The following is an 18,452-nucleotide window of genomic DNA, read 5'->3' on the forward strand; positions in this document are numbered from 1 at the left end:
CCTTGTTAGCAACGACCAGGGTTGTCGGGAAGAGGCCCTTCTCCTCATCAACATGGGGACAAGGTGCTTTGGGGGAGAAGGGGGGCCACGCGGCCCCCCTTCCCCAAGGCACCCCCCATGTTGAGGCCTGGTACGGCTCAGGAGGGGGGGGGGGGGCCCGCTCGCTCGTCCCCTCCTTTCCTGGCCGGCCGGGTAGCGTGCTCAGACAAGGGTCTGATGTGGACCTGGGGGGACCCCCAAGGCGTCTCCTTCGCGGGCCCCGCCTACCTGGACACCCGCTCGAAAAGTATGGCATACGCACGGCCGGATTGTCCGCCGAAATGCAAGTCCGGCGGGAAGATTGGAGTGCAAAACTACTTTCTAAGTCCGCCGTACATTCGGGTCAAAAAAGTATGCCGGAGGCTACACACGGGGGGATTGTCCATCGGACTTCAGTTTGCCGGACTTTTCCACCCGCTTGTTTGATCGTGTGTACGCCGTATTAATAAAAACTGTGGGAGAGCGGGTTAGGACCAGGACACCCTAAGCCCTTGTACACACGGTCGGAGAATCCGTCGGAATGTGTCCTATCGGACCGTGTTGTCGGATAATCCGACTGTGTGTGGTATGCATCGGACTGTTTCCGTCGGAATATCCGTCGGACCAAATTTTCCAACTTGCTGGAAATATTTTCCGACAAACTGGTCCGATAGGACATACTCCGATCATGTGTAGAGAATTCCGATCGGACAAAGTGCCACGCATGCTCAGATCAAATTCCTACATCAAAGCTATTGGCTAGTAGCCTGAACGTAGTCCCATCGTAACGAAATTACGTCATCACGTTCTGAAAGATCGGATTTTTCGACAACTTTGTCCGACCGTGTATAGGCAACAGTTTCGGACAAAATCCGACGGATTTGGTTGTCGGAATCTCCGACCGTGTGTACAAGGGCTTAGGTAGATGCAATGGTAATTGGCAGACTCCGAGACTTCTAGGTAGACCGCTATACAGGGAAAGGCCTCCAGCCGGATGCCACATCTGTATAGGTAGGACTGCTTTCTTCTATATCAACTGGACTTAAAACAGTCACTAACGGTAGTCGTACATAACTCTTGGTAACGCAGAATAGTTCTTCTCTTATCTCACAGTATCCCACTGTAGGTTTTCACTCACTGAGCTCCAAGCCTCTCACTAGATTTCCAGATTCCAGCCACCCGCTGGATCTCCTGAGCTCTTCCACAGCTGTATACTCCTCAAGCCTCACCCCCGCTAACCTGTTGGATCCCTGGCTTGGCACTTGCTGAAGCTTTCCCACTTCTTCACCGCTGGTGAGAAGACTGCTCTGGTACTTCTTCAGACTTACTCACAGTAGTCTCTGGTAATAAGGTGGATGGTTCCTTAATGGCGACTGCTTACCCTTTACTTCAGACCACAACTGGTTCCCCATCCGGCAGAACCTCTGAAACTCGTTTGGAATCCAATCCTGCAGTCCCAACCCTACGCTGCTTCTTCCGCTCCTGGATAGGCCTAGGCAGCCTAGCAGCCAGGTATCCCCTGGGATAGGCCGCATGCTTATGGCATGACACAACACACGTCCACCCAGACAGCCATCCAGGTGGCACAGAACCCTGATCACCTGACTCCACCCAAATAAATATTCTCTCCCAGCAGGCCAAGGGACTAAAGAAACATCTGCCATATGGGTGAGACGCCCATTCATTCATAATCTCACTTTGCTAAATCCCTGTCAATCTAATGTCACTGGCCACAGTGCCACCTAGTGACAGAAGAGAAAAGGTGCAGCAATTCCAGAATTAGAGAGGAATCAGTGGATCTTCTAACAATTAGCAAGGACAATTACTACCTGGCAAACTAAATTTGTGAGCAACCCTGTGTAAACACCAGGGTGCTACGTATGTTTATGTTGATTAGCTTACGGGTTAACTAAATCACTGTCATCTATTAGTTGCTAGATGTGGATTAGCATATAGTATACGTTGGTTGTTCCTTAGTTATGTTAATTATATTCCTGTATACAGTTTCCTTTGCATACAATTATGTGATCAGTCTCACCTGATTTGGTGTACTATAAATTCTGTGGGAGTTTTCAGTAAACAGTTCCAGTTTCTATCTAAGCTATTGTCGGCTAGTCTTGGATTGTCCGCTATAATATCTGGTTCCTATGTCCAGACGAGGAGGACGAGGATTACTGACAGAAGCAACCAAGCTGGGTGTGAGATGGTTTCCATCACACCATTGGTTCCTGCTTCTGTCAATCACAGCCAGTGAGCCAATGAGGAGAGAGAGGAGGTGGGGCTAAGCCACGTCTCTGTTTGTGAATCTACACGCATAGCTGTGGCTCATGAACGAGACCGCTTGGGTGCCCCATAGCAAGCTACATGCTGAGGGAGGGGGGCACTTGGCAGGAGGGGTGGGCAAGGAGCGCCAGTGGGGGACATATGAAGAAAAGGATCAGGGTTGTTCTGTACAAAAAACACTGCACCGAGCAGGCGAGCGTGACATATTTGTTATTTTAATATCACTTTAAGATTTGGATAGCATAGGGAAGGGTTAACACCCCTGTAACATTGTTTTGCTGTCTGTACTCCTGTTCAGAAGAGTTCGCCTCACTTTCTATCCCTATGACAATTGGATTTTTAACCTTTTTTGGGTTGTCGTGGAAACAAGGATTAGTGATAAAGCTTCAATGGAGACACCAGGCTTAAAGAGACCTAGAAGCATAGTTACATTCAGGACCAAGCAGCATAAATGACAGGAAAAAAAAAGCTTTATTGACTATGTAAAAGGCAGTAAGTTACAGGTGGAAGGTATGGCATACTTCCAATAGTAGTGGGCGCAAAGTAATGCACAATGCAATGTTCATCCAGCCTGGGGGACAACAGATATAGCTGGGATTGTTATAATAAAAAAAGTATCTCACCAGTTCCACAAGTTCCACCTGCTTCTGGTCATGCAATGGTTGTTGACAGTAGGTGGCAGCCTGCAGTGAGCAGCAAGATGGCCGCCTGGTGGTTTCCGGGACCAGCGTGGAGCACAAGTGGCCGAAAGTGACATCACACAGAATCGTACGTAAGTTTAATGTTCGGAACTCGGGGTATTGCCTGTAGTACAATCACTTTGGTTGAGCATGCATGTCAATGCATTGAACACATTTCCTTTGACGCTGTTGTTTTCTTAAAGAAGTTACAACGATTAGCTGGAAAAATTCAATCAAGTCAATGGTTTCTCCTTCCAACATTAGTCATCTAGAGCAGGGGTCTCCAAACTTTCTAAACAAAGGGCAAGAGTACTGTACTTCAGACTTCAAGGGTGCCGGACCGTGGCCAGTGGGAAAAGAAAATGTCCCAGACATTAGTGGGAGTAAAAATATTCTTATTGTTGGTGTCAGTGCAAGGATTAGTGCCCTGCCATTGGTGTCAATGGGAGGAATAGTGCCCAATCCTTAGTGTCAGTGGGAGAAATAATGCCCTATTGTTGGTGTCAGTTGGAGGAATAGTGCCTCTATCATTGGAAGGGGGAGGGGATAGTGCTTCAAGGACCAGATAAAGGCAAGCAAATTGTCAAGGCAAGCTTTATTGTCATTTTACTACAGTGATTCTCAGCCAGGGTTCCTCTGAAGGTTCCTTCAGCATTGGGCAATTTCTGCCTCTCGGATAAGTTCCCACCGACACCATTGCTCTTTTTAGCTATCTGTAAGGAGGTAATTCTTCCCAATGACCACAAGTGTAAGGACCGTTCTTCCCACTGACCATCACACTGTTTCATCATGAGTTGTAGATTTCAAAATTTTAGTTCCTCCAGACGGGAGAACTATTTCAAGGGTTCCTCTCTCTGTGTTGAAAAGGTTGAGAAAGGCTGTTCTACTACATGTGAGGACATACGGTAGAAGGAAATGATGTTTCTCACAGGGCAACGGTGCTACATACAAATTAAACATAATTATAAACATAGTGAAGAACAAAAAAAATATATATTATAAAGCTATAAACATCTGGGAACTATGTAAGGCCGCGTACACACGCGGGGACTGTTCGCCCAACTTTGTCCGTCAAACAGTTTCGGCAAACAGTCCGCTCAAAATTAGCATGGACGGACATGGCCACACACGACGAACGAACAGTTTGCTGAAACCGTGCGCGATGACGTGAACGGCACGTACGACGGGACGAAAAATACGACGTCCTATACACTGCATTATAACTTTCGGCGTGTAAATCCTTTCTGAGCATGCGCGGAACTTAGTTTGACGAACAAGCCTACACACGAGGGGACTGTTCGCTGAAACAAAGTTTCAGCGGACAGTTTTTCGGAATTTCCGAAAAACCTTGTTCAGCGGACTGTTCGCTGAAACTGTCCGCTGAAAGCCCACACACGAGCGGACTGTCCGCCGAAACACTGTTCAGCGGACAAAGTTGGGCAAACAGTCCCCGCGTGTGTACGCGGCCTTACTCTACATTATTATTATTATTATAATACAGGATTTATTTAGCGCCAACAGTTTACGCAGTGATTTACAATATAAAAAGAAGACAATACAGTTATAATACAATAAAATACAAGAGGATTAAGAGGGCCCTGCTCAGGAGAGCTTACAATCTAATAGAGTGGAGCAGGTGGTACAAAAGGTTTTAACTGTGTGGAAGGAGCTGATGGAAGTGGTAGAAGATTAGCTGGAGAGGTGATCGGCTTTCCTGAAGAGATGAGTTTTCAGGGATCGCCTGAAGGTAGCGAGAGTAGGGGATAGCCGGGCCAGTGGAGGTAGCGAGTTCCAGAGGACGGGAGAGGCTCTGGAGAAATCCTGGAGACGAGCATGGGAGGAGGAGACGAGAGAGCTTGAGAGGAGGAGGTCTTGAGAAGAGCGGAGAGGAGGATTAGGGTGATATTTGGAGGCAACGTTGGTGATGTAGCTCGGGGCAGAGTTGTGAATGGCTTTGTATGTTGTGGTTAGTATTTTGAATTTTTAATTGGGAACCAGTGTAAGGATTGGAGGAGAGGGTTGGCAGATACTGAGCAGTTGGTAAGATGGATAAGTCTGGCAGCAGCATTTATGATAGACTGAAGAGGGGGTAGCCTATGGAGAGGCAGGCCAATGAGAAGGGAAATACACATACTGTATATTTCTAAGCCCTTGTACACACGGTCGGAGAATCCATCGGAATGTGTCCTATCGGACCGTGTTGTTGGATAATCCGTGTGTGGATAATCCGTGTGTGGTATGCATCGGACTGATTCCGTCTGAATATCCGTCGGACCCAATTTTCCAACTTGTTGGAAATATTTTCCGACCAACTGATTCAATCAGACATACTCCGATCATGTGTAGAGATATTTGATCGGACAAAGTGCCACGCATGCTCAGATCAAATTCCTACATCAAAGCTATTGGCTACTAGCCTGAATGTAGTCCCATCGTAACGAAATTATGTCATCACGCTCTGAACGATCGGATTTTTCGACAACTTAGTCCGACCGTGTGTATGCAACAGTTTGGGACACAATCCGTCGGACTAAACCCGACGGACGAAATCCGACGGATTTGGTTGTTGAAATCTCTGACCGTGTGTACAAGGGCTAAAAGTCTTTGTAGCAGAAAGTGTTTATAAAAAGTGTCTAGTGCATATTCAAGAGTAAAAAGGAGGGGAAGTGAGACTTTCCTGGTCACAATATATAGTTTGTAGAAGAGGTTTAAGGCTGGGTTCACACTGCAGCGATGCGGGAACGTTGCGAATCCGCTGCGGGTTCCCGCATCGCATGCCTCCCGGCGGCAGTTCACACTGCCCTATGCAAACTGCTGGGAGTGTCAGTGAACTAAATTTAATTACACCCCCATTAATGACACCCCCCAGATCAGTTAGCATATCGCAGTGCGATCTGAAAACTCGGACAGGAATCGGATCGCATGGTGTGAACACCCATGCGATCCGATTGTGCTGCGGACCAAAAAAAGGGTCCGGTGCGAGTTTGGGCCGGATGCGATGCGAATTCAGCCATACTATCTGTATGGCTGAACTCGCATCGCACAGAGATCGGATGTGATTTGCACTGCAGTGCGGTGCGAATCGCATCCGATCTCATCACCGCAGCAGTGTGAACCCAGCCTCAAAGAGTGGAGGGTGGTCACAGCCTGGGAGAAAAAAACCGTTGAGCAGTCTTGGTTTTTATACTCCGGTACCTTCTACCTGATGGCAAGAGCTGGAAGAGACTGTGGGTGGGATGGGTAGGATCCGTCACGATACTGGTAGCTTTGCTGGAGCATCGTGTATGGAAAATGTCCAGGATGGAGGGGAGAGAGACACCAATAGTCTTTTCAGCCGTCTTCACTAGCCGCTGCAGGGTCTTGCGGTCAGCAGAACTGCAGTTCCCATACCAGACAATGATGCAGCTGGTGAGCACGCTTTCAATGGTTCCCCTATAGAATGTAGTAAGGATGGGTGGAGGGAGACTGTTTTTTTTAAGGCGGCAGAGAAAATATAGGCGCTGTTGTGCCTTCTTGGTTAGTGAGGTGATGTTGGTTGTCCTGATAAGATCCTCTGAGATGTGCACTCCCAGGAATTTAATGTGCTTACTCTCTCCACAGTCAAACTGTCGATGTTCAGTGAGGGGGTGATAAACAAAATTTTTCCTGAAATTCATCACAACCTCCTTTGTTTTGCTTACATTATGGAACAGGTTGTTTGTACTACACCATTTAACCAGTTGTGCCATGTCCTCGCTGCCCCCAAGCCACATTTTGAAGACCACTGGTCTAGAGGATACCCATAGAGCAGCTTTTCTCAACCTTTTCAACACAGAGGAACCCTTGAAATAGTTCTCCAGTCTCAGGGAACCGCGGCTAAAAATTAGAAATCTACTACTCTACTCTACTACTTTATGGGTGGCACAGTGGTGTAGAGGGTGGCACAGTGGTGTAGTGGTTAGCACTCTCACCTAGCAGTAAAAAGGGTCGCTGGTTTGAATCCCAACCATGACACTACCTGCCTGGAGTTTGCATGTTCTGCCTGTGCCTGTGTGGGTTTCCTCCGGGTACTCCAGTTTCCTCCCACACTCCAAAGACATGCAGGTAGGTTAATTGACTTCTGTCCAAAATTGGCCCTAGTATATGAATGGGGACCTTAGATTGTGAGCTCCTTGAGGGTAGGGACCAATGTGAGTGTGCAATGTACAGGGATAGGGGTAGACACTCACTCAGGTTGAACTGGATGGACTGGTGTCTTTATTCAACCTTACTAACTATGAAACTATGAAACTACTCATGATTCATTAGTGTGATGGGCAGTGGGAAGAATGGTCCTTACACTTGTGGTCATTGGGAAGAATTACCTCCTTACAGATAGCTAAAAAGATCAATGGGGTCGGTGGGAACGGCCCAATGCTGAAGAAACCCCTACAACCTCTGGAGGAACCTTAGGGTTCCAATGAACCCTGGTTGAGCATCACTGCCATAGAGTTTGCTGTAACTCCTCAATCTGACCAACAGGCAGCAGAACATTCAATGCTAAAGTTCAACTATGGCCAAGGATCCCCCCTGGCAAACAATTCCACCAAACCCATTTAGCAAAAAACTGCTATAAATAAAGGAAATAACAAAAAAAAATAAAAAATTCCAAACATACCCAACTAAATTCATAATCATGTGACGAGCTGGGTTCCAAGTCTTCTCTCTTTCTCACTATAGAGAAGGAAGGTCCTTCCTTGGTTGCACTATAGCTGTCTTGGTGATGTGGTGGGGTTCTTTCAGGCTCCAGAAGACTGAGGTGGTTTTCACAATAAGTCTGTTGGTGGTGGGAACAGACTGCAGCACTGGATCACTGGTCTCCACTCCTGGAACTGGTGAGGGCCCTATGATGAACCCGGGTGACCTAAAAACTGCTTTGTAAACGGTTTCTTTTGAAAAAACAAAAAACACTGCTAAATGTTGGGACTGGTGGTGGTGAAGAGCGGTATGGAAAGGGGGCTTGAATTTTCTGGGAGATCGGCTTCCAACATTCTATAAACTCAGGCTGGTCCCCACCACACTCACGTGTCCAGTAGTGAGGTGGAGGGTTGAGTGCCGTAAAGGGCTGACAATCATTTCCAATTTTTTGTTCAGGTTTTAAACCTGAAGTTCTTGAAATCACATTTTCGGTTCCGGTTGGATTCCAGAAGAGATAAGTCATAGATTGTCCAATGTGTTCAATTAATGATGAACCATGTAGCTGATGTGACCCTACGGAGCTGGATAATTGCTGCTGATGGTTGGTATGGGTTTCCAAAGGTAAATATCAAAGGGGCAAGGTCAACGATCTCTCGCTCTTATTGCAATGTTAATCTGTGTTGTTATCAATTTTAATGTTGTTTATTGTACTGATGATGACTGGTCTCAGATGATACACAGAGATGAAAACAAATCCTCCTACATAAATTGTATCTGTTTATCTGCAGTCTTTTCTTATATACAGCTGTTCAAATTCTAGAATATATCCAGCATTTTCTAGCTCCAGAATACATGGGGTGGGGATGTGACATCACACACTGCACAGCATAGAGCAGGAAGCTGAGTGTAACCTGAGACCTGAGTGCAAAGGATACTCCTCTCTCTAGACATGTAAAGAATTAAAAAGTGTTTCGTTTTATTTTGATTATTTATTTACATAAATTTGTTTGGTTAAATTAATTTAATTTGTTTTATTTTATTTTTTTACGGAAATTCATTTCATTTATTCCAATTGATTCAAAGTTTTCAAATTCCATTTGAATTGCATTCAAATTCGAATCAAAATCCATTTGAAATTGAATTTATTCTATTTGAAATTCAAATTTTGGAAGATGGTTATATTCTTTCTATTCCATTGTTTTTCTATTCTATTATTTTCTTTTCTATTAGTGTCTTTTCTATTCTATTCAAATTTATTCTATTCGTAAAACAGTTATATTGTTATATTCCTTTTATTGTAGTTTATTGTATTTTATTATTTTATTTTCTATTCTATTCATATTCAAATTTATTTTATTCAAAAATCTAATTTTGGAAAGCATTATATTGTTATATTCTTTCTATTTTATTTTCTATTCTACTCTTTTCTATTCTATTCAAATTCAAATTTAATCTATTTGAAATTCGAATTTCGGAAGATAGTTATATTCTTTTTATTTTATTTGATTCTGTTTTTTATTCTATTTCTTTATTTTCTATTCTAATGTTTTGTTTTTTTACATTCGATTTTGTTCTGTTTTACTCTATTCTTTTATTTTCTATGCTATCCCTTTTTTTTCTAGTCTATTTTTTTCTATTCTATTTTTATATTTTGTATTATGTTCTGTTTTAATCTATTATATTATAGTCTTTTATTTTCTATTCTATTCCTTTATGTTCTATTCTATTTTATTATCTTTGGAATTTTTAATTTTTTTTTCGAAAATGATTTGAATTTGATTCAAAAACTTTCTGAATTCCAGTTAAAAACATTTTGAATTTGAATTTCGTTCGTAAATTTTTGATTCGTTATTTCGGATTCATTTACATTTCATTACTATTGTAATTTGTCTCACAGTCTCATAGGGAATCATGCACAGCTGAGGCAGTAGAGGGGGTGGGTCAGGTGTGAAACGCGTTAGATGTGCTTGTTAGTTTGTATCCTGTGCTAATGTTCTGGTTTTATCACACGCAATAAAGGTATATTGGATTGTGGCCATCCAGCTTCATTTTGGTGGGAAGGGGGGTTGGAGGGAGCGGACATGTCTCCCAGGATTGTCGGTGTCACAATAGACAGGGCAGGGGTGACTCATGCAGGTAGCAGAGGAATTAGAGAGCAGACAGAAATCATGCTAAGTGACACGTGCAATTCGTTTAGTTCCGAATTTTGTTTTTTAATGAATTTTGACAAATTCGTTAATTCCAAAATTTCTGACTTTTTCAATTTATGAAATTTCCGATATTCCGGAATTTCGGAAATTTGAAATTTTGGAAATTCGAAAATTCTAAAATTTGGATTTTCGAATTTCCAAATTTTTGAATTTCCGAATTACAAATTTTTGAATTTCCGAATTCTGAATGTTTGAATTTGTCAAAATTCATGAAAAAACTAAATTCGGAACTAAACGAATTTTCGAATTTCTGAAACAAAGAACAAATTAAATTAAAACGAAAACTAACTAATTTTTTGTCAGTGCATATACAGTGCCTTGCGAAAGTATTCGGCCCCCTTGAACTTTTCAACCTTTTGCCACATTTCAGGCTTCAAACATAAAGATATAAAATTTTAATTTTTTGTGAAGAATCACCAACAAGTGGGACACAATTGTGAAGTGGAACGAAATCTATTGGATAATTTAAACTTTTTTAGCAAATAAAAAACTGAAAAGTGGTGCGTGCAAAATTATTCGGCCCCTTTACTTTCAGTGCAGCAAACTCACTCCAGAAGTTCAACGAGGATCTCTGAATGATCCAATGTTGTCCTAAATGACTGATGGTGATAAATAGAATCCACCTGTGTGTAATCAAGTCTCTGTATAAATGCACCTGCTCTGTGATAGTCTCAGGGTTCTGTTGAAAGCGCAAAGAGCATCATGAAGACCAAGGAACACACCAGGCAGGTCCGTAATACTGTTGTGGAGAAGTTTAAAGCCGGATTTGGATACAAAAAGATTTCCCAAGCTTTAAACATCCCAAGGAGCAAGCCATCATTTTGAAATGGAAGGAGTATCAGACCACTGCAAATCTACCAAGGCCTGGCCGTCCCTCTAAACTTTCAGCTCAGACAAGGAGAAGACTGATCAGAGATGCAGCCAAAAGGCCCATGATCACTCTGGATGAACTGCAGAGAACTACAGCTGAGGTGGGAGAGTCTGTCCATAGGACAACAATCAGTCGTACACTGCACAAATCTGCCCTTTATGGAAGAGTGGCAAGAAGAAAGCCATTTCTCAAAGATATCCATAAAAAGTCTCGTCTAAAGTTTGCCACAAGCCACCTGGGAGACACACCAAACATGTGGAAGAAGGTGCTCTGGTCAGATGAAACCAAAATCCAACTTTTTGCCCACAATGCAAAACGATATGTTTGGCGTAAAAGCAACACAGCTCATCACCCTCAACACACCATCCCCACTGTCACACATGGTGGTGGCAGCATCATGGTTTGGGCCTGCTTTTCTTCAGCAGGGACAGGGAAGATGGTTAAAATTGAGGGGAAGATGGATGAAGCCAAATACAGGACCATTCTGGATGAAAACCTGTTGGAGTCTGCAAAAGACCTGAAACTGGGACGGAGATTTATCTTCCAACAAGACAATGATCCCAAACATACAGCAAAATCTACAAAGGAATGGTTCACAAATAAACTTATCCAGGTGTTAGAATGGCCAAGTCAAAGTCCAGACCTGAATCCAATCGAGAATCTGTGGAAAGAGCTGAAAATTGCTGTTCACAAACGCTCTCCATCCAACCTCACTGAGCTCCAGCTGTTTTGCAAGGAAGAATGGGCAAGAATTTCAGTCTCTCGATGTGCAAAACTGATAGAGACATACCCCAAGCGACTTGCAGCTGTAATCGCAGCAAAAGGTGGCTCTACAAAGTATTAACGCAAGGGGGCCGAATAATTTTGCACGCTCCACTTTTCATTTTTTTATTAGTTGAAAATATTTCAAAAATCCAATAGATTTCGTTCCACTTCACAATTGTGTCCCACTTGTTGGTGATTCTTCACAAAAAATAAAAATTTTATATCTTTATGTTTGAAGCCTGAAATGTGGCAAAAAGGTTGAAAAGTTCAAGGGGGCCGAATACTTTCGCAAGGCACTGTATCTACTAAGTGCTTTGGATTGAGGCAATTACACACCATAGAAGGATATACTTTGTTCATTTTTCATTGAAGAGGTTCACAACCACTTTTGCGGGGGAGGGGGTTGAGGTGCGTACTACAAGATCTGTTTTTTGTCCAATTCACGGAGTTAGGCTTTAGCAGTGACATCTCACAAATCCGAAGAGGCCGAGACGTATGATTATGAAATCTATTCAATAAATGTATTTTAGCCCTTTGTCGGGGCGGAATGATTACCAGTTTAATTCTATTCAAAGCCTCTCCGTTTTCCATATTGCATTTTTTTTTCCTTTTTGTAAAATCTTCCCGGCATGGTGGCAGCGCTCTACGTTTTCAAAGCTCATAATTTGTAATAAGGTATCATTTTCTGAACAGCCAGTTCCAGATTGGTTCCATCTCCTTCTATTGTTCCTCTAATACCATCCACTTGGTCAGGAGGGCTTTGAATGGTACTTCTGGATATAAAGTCGCCGGTTATTTCGGAAGAGACGAGCTGCACTTAGGTGTAATAAGATAAAAACTTGCATGTGGCGAAATGATGGTGGAGAGGTGCGCTGGCGGGTAGAGCTGTTGCTGGATCACAGGGGTTGGGGGGGGGGGGTCTTAATGTGTATTATTATAGATGATGGCAAAGTCTGGTTTCTGGGGAGAATTCGGGAAGTTAGGCTTTGTTAAAGGAGCCCTCATACCTATCATCACAATGGTGGGATATGGACCTTGGCACATGGAGGCATGCAGGCAAAACTTCATATTTGGCTGTCATCATTTTATATAAATATATTAACCTTTTCACACGGCCAGCCCATGGCACTTTAGGTGGGCTTTAACCTTTTATAGCAGGGTGACCCCCGTGCCACTGCGTAAAAAATGGTGGTTTACACCAGATTTTGTAGGAAGCAAGCACGCTGATGGCACAGGTGTGTGCTGGCTTCATATGGGAACCAGAGATAGAGCTCAGTGCCCCATCCTCTTGTGTGAAGGAAGCTGTGAGAGGCGCTGGTGTGCACCATGGTGTCCAGGTCAGGGCAGAGCAAGGCCCGAGCCTGAGAGAGAGTCCATAAGGGACAGAACAGCTAGGAAACTGTAAGGAAGATGCAGATCTGAAGTGCAGCATCTGTGCATAAACACTGAGACTTGTTTCATGGTCAGAAGGACCAAAAAGGTACTGAGCTCTATATCTGGTTCATACGAGAACCAGAGGTAGAGCTCAGTGCCCCCTTCCTCCTGTGTGAAGGAAGCTGTGAGAGGCGCTGGTGTGCACCATGGTGTCCAGGTCAGGGCAGAGCAAGGCCCGAGCCTGAGAGAGAGTCCATAAGGGACAGAACAGCTAGGAAACTGTAAGGAAGATGCAGAGCTGAAGTGTAGCATCTGTGCATAAACACTGAGACTTGTTTCATGGTCAGGAGGACCAAAAAGGTACTGAGCTCTACCTCTGGTTCATACGAGAACCAGAGGTAGAGCTCAGTGCCCCCTTCCTCTTGTGTGAAGGAAGCTGTGAGAGGCGCTGGTGTGCCCCATGGTGTCCAGGTCAGGGCAGAGCAAGGCCCGAGCCTGAGAGAGAGTCCATAAGGGACAGAACAGCTAGGAAACTGTAAGGAAGATGCAGATCTGAAGTGCAGCATCTGTGCATAAACACTGAGACTTGTTTCATGGTCAGGAGGACCAAAAAGGTACTGAGCTCTATATCTGGTTCATATGAGAACCAGAGGTAGAGCTCAGTGTCCCATCCTCCTGTGTGAAGGAAGCTGTGAGAGGCGCTGGTGTGCCCCATGGTGTCCAGGTCAGGGCAGAGCAAGGCCTGAGCCTGAGAGAGAGTTTCATGGTCAGGAGGACCAAAAAGGTACTGACGGTTAGGATAATCCTGAAGAGGTACCCAGAGCAGTAAAGCTGCCTCAAGAAGAGCCAGGAGGCTGAATGTTGTTTGTTGCATTGATGGTGCAAAGCTTTTTTGGTGGGGGGTGGAGGGGGGGATTTTAAGTGCTTGGGTGTAACTATAATTGTTTTACACTATTTTTTAGTTAAACTTTTTTTCCATCACATAGGGGTGAGAAAAAAAAAAGGTCCCCAATGGGATGCATTTTAAGGTGACAGGTTTGCTTTAACGAGTCATCAGAGGTCTAAAAGACCCCCCTGATGATTCACCTGCCCTCCAATGAAGCTAATGGAGCACAGATCACACTCCATTAGCTTCTTCCCGTGGCTACACTGGTTGACAGTGGTGGGCAGTGGTCATTTTCTTTAGGGGGGGGCGGCATTCAGTACCACACCCCCCGATGGTCCATCAGTCCATCGGTGGGCGGGTTTGGTGCACTTATCCCTTCTATGCAGCGCTTCTCTTGGGCTCTTGGAGACAGTGGCTCTCCCGTTCTCCTGCTCTCCATGGGTGGCAACAGCTCTGGCTTCCGTTTCCTTCCTCCTTCTCGACGGCCAATCATGAGTCTTCTCTTTTCGTTTTTTTTTTTTTTTGGATCTATGCATGAATCTATCCATTATTCGTACGGGGGATTGGCGTGGAGAGAGGGGGCGGAGCCAAGGCGCCCCTAATGGATGGGCCGCCACTTCTGGTTGGGAAAAGGGACACCATTACCTGGAATGGTAAAAAAAAGTTTTATACGTCGCTTTTGGGTCATTAGCGGGAAGTGGAGATCAGCGAATAGACATTCGCTGATATCGCTCCTCTCTACCCTGTGGGCCCGCCAACCTCATATTACTGTGGACACATATGTGCAGCAGCTGGGCATTAAAACAGAAGGTCACCCATAAAAAACATATTTTGCTGTCTCCCTTTCTCCCCCCACCACACTTCCCACCTGTAAGATGTCATATGATGAATACTCTACTGCAGCCATTGTTTGCCACCAACGTCACGCCGGCAGATATGGGAGAGAGGGAAGGCATCAACCTGAGCGATAACCACCCAGCGAATGGCGCCAAACACACACACTCATCCAAAGAGCCGAATGTAAAGCCCAGGAAGCCTGCGCACTGACGGCGGATCGACATCATGCGTCCGGGGCTGGGGGCGTGTCGTAGACGTGCAGAGGAACGCCCACCCGACCCCTCCACTAATAATAGATTTGGATTACTGCCTTACCAGTAATATACCCTGTTTCCCCTAAAATAAGACCTAGTGTGATTGTCGGTGATGGCTGCAATATAAGCCCTACCCCCCAAATAAGCCCTACTCTGTTTCCCCGAAAACAAGCCCTACCCTGAAAATAAGACCTACAAGGACTTTAACTAGGACTTATTTGGGAGGTAGGGCTTATATTGCAGCCATCACCGACAATCACGCTAGGTCTTATTTTGGGGGAAACAGGGTAATAATATCTCACACACTGCTCATATATTCATACACACTTTTATATTCATTCACAGATGTTTCCATTCACAAACCATGCACATACATGGATTTTGGTGGGGTCCGCTCCCCCAGTCACACCTCACCCTTCAGGATTCCCCGTTGCTTTGCCATTGTTTTTGCCGTGGGAGACAATTGTCCGCAGCTTCGCCATGGAATCCACCGCCGCATTCCACATTCATTGTTGACCTGTAAGTATGGGTGAATGTTCCATCATTCCCCCTTCCCCATCTTATGTGTGTTCAGTTTACTCACTGTTCACCTTTCAATTTTTTTAGACATCCCTACAGCGTCTTCTCCTGATGAGTGACAGTCACGAAACGCGTCGAGATATAGATGCTACAATCATGGTTTAAACATCCAGTTGTTTGAGCCAACAATGCTGCTACCTTATGTTTACAGTCAGTGACTATTTTATCACTAATGTATGGGATGTCATATACAATTGTATCTTATGTTTACGTATTTATATCGCATATTACAAATTATGCAACTCAATTTTAGATGGTGTGTGGGTCACAATGTATCTCTGTGCCAGTGATGTACTGTAATGTATGTTGTATTTATGGAATAAAATTAATTTTGATAACCTTCAGTGCCTCCTTGCTCTCCAGCTGCATGCTTCACTCAAAGTCCTAAACCCTTTCATCCAGATATCTTTCTTTTCAGCTGGTGATTTCCTGCCACGTAAAAGCCAACCTAGCAGCTAATCAGCTGCTGGATTGCTTTTACAGGCCGTGGCGAGTTTTCTTGGAGGTTCAGCCCCCTCTTCCCTCCACAGCCGCCGGGCCATTCAGAAAGCGCAGTGGGAACTGGCTGGGGGGCTGACATCGGGAGGGGGGGGGGGGGGGGGTTGGGGCAGGAGCTTGCTTTATTGGCACAGAGGTAGAAAAATAAATATAAATATATATATATATATATATATATATATATTCTAATAGTTTTTATTTCTTATTTTTTAATTTCAATGTTGAAAGGTTTTTTTTTTTTTTTTTGCTACTTCTGTGCCATCAGGTTTAATAGTCATATGGGTTGCAAAAATACCTAACAAAAAAAATACATTAGAATAATAAAAAAAAAAAAAATTCTTATAATTACTATAAAATCGGGAGGGGGGGGGGGGGGTTGGGGCTGGAGCTCGCTTTATTGGCACAGAGGTAGCAAAAAAATATATATATATTCTAATACTTTTTATTTCTTATTTTTTAATTTCAATGTTGAAAGGGTTTTTTTTTTTTTTTTTTTTTTTTTTTGCTACTTCTGTGCCATTAGGTTTAATAGTCATATGGGTTGCAAAAATACCTAACAAAAAAAATACATTAGAATAATAAAAAAAAAAAAAAAAAAAATTTATAATTACTATAAAATCGGGAGGGGGGGGGGGTTGGGGCTGGAGCTCGCATTATTGGCACAGAGAGAGCAAAAAAAAAATATATATATTCTAATACTTTTTATTTCTTATTTTTTTATTTCAATGTTGAAAGGGTTTTTTTTTTTTTTTTTTTTTGCTACTTCTGTGCCATCAGGTTTAATAGTCATATGGATTGCAAAAATACCTAACAAAAAAAATACATTAGAATAATAAAAAAAAATATACATATTATTATAATTACTATAAAATTCTATAATTATTATAAAAATTACATAAAAAATATGAAATAAATTGTTTTTATATATTTTAATTATTTTTAGGGTTGAAAGTGATGTCTAGGTGTTTTTGCAACCCCTATGTGTAAAAAAACTTGATAGCATAGAGATAAAAAAAAAAATGTAATAAAAAAATCAGGCAAGTGTTATTAAATAAGTCACGGACATAATTTACAGTGGAGAGGCACCTCTTTCATCCTCAGCCACCTTATTAAATGTCTTCCTGTGCATTTTCATATTTCAATCATTCAGTATCACCGAAAAAAGGTGAAATAATTTCCAGGAATGGGGGCTATAAAGTTGACGGATTTCCCCCGATTCGCTTCACCGCGTTGTTGTGAGAGGAGATTGATTGTTTTGCCTAATGTCCAGGAACGCCGTTGCCTCGCTCATTTACTGTGATTTTCTTTTATGACTCAAGTTCATAAACTTATTTGCGGGAGAAGTTAGCTTATAATCGCTCAAAATAGAGACAAGACGGGAACATTTCATTTTTATTTATTTTTTTTATTTTTTTTATTTTTTTATTTTGCTCTGTCTAACGGCGCAGAGAAGGCGATCTGATGATAATTGTAATGGATTCATGGGATATTCATAACTTTTTATGTTCTTTTACTTTGTAGATAAAACTGTGTTGCAAAAATGAGTCCAATTTATTTTATAGACATAACGTATTGCGGTTTCCTCGCTTCTGCCTAGCGGGTAATATCAACCTGTAATAAAATTGTTTGCACAGAGCAGGAAAAAGTGAATTTGGAGCCAAGATTCCAGAAACGGAATCTATCTTATGAATGAATTTTTTTCTTTTTTTTTTTTTGGAAGGAAGCCGGTTATGACAGAAATACACAGTATCCACTGCCTATCTTCTACTGAAAATGTTACAAGCCTCTGAAATGTTGATAGCCTATTGAAGAATGTGAAAACACATGAAAGCTAGTATTTAAAAAAATTGATACAAAAATTGCAAGGTTAAAAATTTAGTGTCATTTGTATGGCAGGTCAAGGACAGGTCCTACATGTGGAGCAGTGGTTCCCGAGCTTATTGAAACCAGGACTCCGAGTCCTGGAATGCTTCAAATTTCTCAAAAACCTTCCATGCCCCAACATCAAAGAAAAAAAATTATATTCACACAATATGCAAAATATATATTGAAATGCTGGAAAGCACTGGGTGGGAAGGGTGTGGTTGGGGAGTTTGTTAGGGGACTCTCTTGACATGGTCAAACAAAGATTTGGGACTATGGGAACTGGGAGGCTCTCGTAAGAAGACCATACATGGTATATGGTCTTCTGGCTGCACCATGTTTAATACATCTTTTAGGGTGTGCCCCCCAAATCTTTGTTTGTCTATTGTATGGATTCTGACCAAATCCCTCTGGGCTGGAGAACCCCCCCTCCCCCCCCCCCACACCCATCATTGCCTCTTATTAGTCTCTTATGAGTCCTTTAGTTCTCCCATATACTGGAATGTATTTCTCCCATGGTTTACAGAAACAGGATCTTCCATTCTATGGATAGCGTAGGACCCAATGATAATGGGGTACTTTGACGCAGTAAGTGGGTTATGGTTAAGCACCATATAGCCATTTGGTGTGACTAAATCCCCATATTTTTTGAAAATGTTCAGGTGTTTTAAATAGCCT

General features: G+C 43.0%; 1 protein-coding gene across 1 annotated transcript in view; it reads left to right on the plus strand.

Moving 5' to 3' along the window:
- KLHL4 (kelch like family member 4) overlaps nucleotides 1-18,452 on the plus strand; it is a 605,202-nt gene that overhangs the window by 146,102 nt on the left and 440,648 nt on the right. The gene's annotated exons all lie outside the window — the stretch shown is intronic.

The sequence above is a fragment of the Lithobates pipiens genome, unplaced genomic scaffold (genome assembly GCF_037356315.1).
Source record: "Lithobates pipiens isolate NorthernLeopardFrog02 unplaced genomic scaffold, aLitPip1_a1.2 Scaffold_1, whole genome shotgun sequence".
NCBI lineage: Eukaryota > Metazoa > Chordata > Amphibia > Anura > Ranidae > Lithobates > Lithobates pipiens.